Here is a 3,137-nt window from a genome sequence, read left to right as displayed (position 1 = left end):
AGTGTTAGAGGATTATCCTTTAGCATTTCTACTGAATATCAAATATCAGTTAGGGCTTACCATTCTACATTTCTACTGAATATCAAATATCAATTAGTACTTGTTGCATAAAATAAATTAGTATTTACCATTCTACGTTCCTCCTGAATATTAGTATCACATGTTTATACTAATTTTCCAACCAGGGGAACTCCAGTTCCGAAAAGTTTATACTCACCAGTGAGCTATTCCCAGTAGAAATTACTGGACAGGAGCAAAATTCTTTTTCAAGATCATGTTAGTATATTTTAATAATAGAACCATAGGCTACACCAAACAGATTGGATAGTTTTGATTTTGTTGTGTGGTTGTGCTTGCGATCCAGGTGAGTTGAGCTGCGGCTTGGTTGGAGATGTTGGTGCGGTTCAAGAGGCCCGTTGGGTTCACCCTTTTCAAGGTTCTAAACCAGGGCAAGCTCAACAAGGTCGAGGTGAGTGCTCGCCGCCACCTCAGCTCCTGGTGTGGTTTGGATTACTTGCGTTTAATCTGATCTCTACCTGTTTCATGGACCGACAGAACTTTGTGTTCATCTTTGTTTGTAGGATCTATGGAAGGAGTTCACGACTCGGACTCGACGAGAAAGTTTTGTGCTTCATTTTTTTTATGGCAAAATAACTTCTCTTTTTGAAACAATTAGTACGTCATATATCTATCACATTATAATAGAGTAAGTCAACAAAATCCCTTTTATTTGAATGAACAAGAATCCGTTGTGTGCTGCTGAGCTATGTGCCCCTTTTCCAAATGTTAGAAAGGTTATCTTAGTTGTCACATAGAAGTTGGTTTGGGCTTCTAGGCTCATTTGATGTTTGCATGACTTATTTGAACCCGATGCCAGCCTCACCGGCATCCTGAGGTGACACAGCGACGGCCATGCTCGACACCCTATTTCGCGACTTGATGACAGCCTAGCGTCATAGGCAGCTCATCGGTGGTCCAGCGGATGGCGACCCATTTGGGTGGGCGACGACGACCGCAGCTGGTGCACAAGCTCACACTCCACCAGTCCGTACTCAACTCTTCGTCTCGGTATGAGCCCCTTGCAGCCTGTTTGAAGTTTTCTCTTTTTCCCCTTCTCCATTTTTTGACCTGGTTCTGCTCGGGTGCATGCAGGGTGTGGACTGAGAGTTGGATGCTCTGTGCCAGGATATGAAAGTTTTGTGACCATTGTTGTGCCAGCTGTGAGGTATAATGCTAATTGGGCTTGTGAATTTATTGTGTCTTGGAATGGATTGCCGAATTGTTCGGGTTTTCTCAGTATGTAGTTTCTTTTATTTATTTTTTATTCTTATAATTCAGTGGTCCTTGATTGCAACCTGGTGTCATCCTGTTCCTACTCACATGTTACAGTAGTGCACGAGCTGACAGGGAAGAAATCTTGGTTTCAAAGTTCTCTCTGTCCGTGGCCAACTGAGTCGGGTCTACTTAACTTTGCTATCTGACAGATATAGCTATTTTATTTTCACATTCAATTAGGCAATCTTTTGAGGAGGTTGAAATGAGTTATATTTTGGGCATGCTTGATGGCTATTTTTATGTTGTGTCATGTTAGTAGTGTTCTTTATTTGTTTATGGGTCAGATTGTTTGTTTGGTCTTATGGTTTAGATGTTTGTCCTCACAGTTTTGATATGTTTATATAGTACTTTTGGAATGGGATATGATTCTTTTTGGGTTTTTTAGTTTACGCATTCGTTCTAAGAATCTTGATATCTGGCTGTGTTGTTGTAGATTTGTAAAAAAAAATCTTGGGATCCATCTATTCAACCATGTTGGAGTAGGCTATACGATCTTTTTAGTTCTGACCACATATGCTTCTTCCTTGGTCTGTTCACCAAGGTTTGCTCCCTTCCTTTCTCACTGTTGATGCATTAGCTTTGTTTCATTATACTCTTACGATGCTCTGCATCTGTGATGATCCACCACCAACTGAGGTATATAAATAAGCTGTGTATCCTACATTTGTGCTGATCCACACAACTTGCTGGTCTCCAATTTATTTCTTTTCTGACCATCTGCATTTGTGTATGTAGTCATGGACACTGACTTAAAAAATGAACAATGCTACCCCTTCAGCTGCAGGTGCAGGGTACTATGTCTGGACTTGGCTTTTGATTTCAATTCGTCTTGCTTTTTTGTACTAAATCTTTGATTCGTGCTTTTTCTCTTTTCAATAGTAAATCATCTTGCAATACCCATGGTGCCACACGTGTTTTATTCACCAATCCTGTCAAGAGAAATTAAAATCAAGACGCCGATTAGCTTAGCCTTGGGCTGCTCCTTTTCTGCCTTCTGTTTCCTGTATACACCCATCTTTCTTTGATGTACCTAAATTTCTTTTTGTTGTGTTAGGTTGACAGTGACAGCAGATGGAGCTTCTCTGACCGCTACTGAAGACACCGCTGAACAGCTTAACCAGACAAAGACAAAGTGCTATTATGTAGGCATGGTTTAAAAACTATAGCCTTTGGCTTGTCAAGTAGCCTTGCCAAAGCGTTTGTGTAATCTCTACAAGTGGTATGAAGCAAATTCTATGTATATAACACACACGATGCAGATAATAATTATATAGAAGCAGAGAATCAACCTTGCTAGAGCGTTTGTCAAATCTCTACTCAAGTAGCCTTGCCAAACTTTATCTGTTGTGTTCTTTACATGTTGTTTCAGTACATTCTCTAGCGTAAATTTCCTTTTCAGTCAAGCAAAGTTTTCTTGACAATTTTTTTTGAACTTAAGTTTTCTTTCATGAAGTTCACTTATAGTCACTCACTAGGCTCGGTATCGGTTGATGACAGACACCCCGTTGTGGCCTCTCCTGAATCAGCGAATGATGTGGTGATACACTCACCCCCAATATCCACAAATATGGCTTGATATATATATATATATATATATATATATATATATATATATATATATATATATATATATATATATATATATATATATATATATATATATATATATATATATATATATATATATATCATATTCTCCTTGACAACCCCTTTTCACTGGTTAGGCCTAGCCCAACAAACGTCAGTGGGCCGCATGAGCTCCGTGTGAAATCTATAGCATTTGATCTGAGATAAATAGTTAG

General features: G+C 39.1%; 1 long non-coding RNA gene across 1 annotated transcript; it reads left to right on the top strand.

Annotated features, from left to right (window-relative positions):
- Positions 1 to 1,793: 1,793 nt before the first annotated feature.
- LOC119347613 lies at positions 1,794 to 2,706 on the top strand. The gene is made up of 3 exons (XR_005168469.1): positions 1,794 to 1,876; positions 2,071 to 2,126; positions 2,390 to 2,706. It is a non-coding gene; the product is annotated as an uncharacterized LOC119347613 (long non-coding RNA).
- Positions 2,707 to 3,137: the final 431 nt, after the last annotated feature.

The sequence above is a fragment of the Triticum dicoccoides genome, unplaced genomic scaffold (assembly GCF_002162155.2).
Source record: "Triticum dicoccoides isolate Atlit2015 ecotype Zavitan unplaced genomic scaffold, WEW_v2.0 scaffold69622, whole genome shotgun sequence".
In the NCBI taxonomy this organism is placed as follows: domain Eukaryota; kingdom Viridiplantae; phylum Streptophyta; class Magnoliopsida; order Poales; family Poaceae; genus Triticum; species Triticum dicoccoides.
Note: the sequence above shows the minus strand (reverse complement) of the source record. Positions and strands in the feature narration are given on the sequence as shown.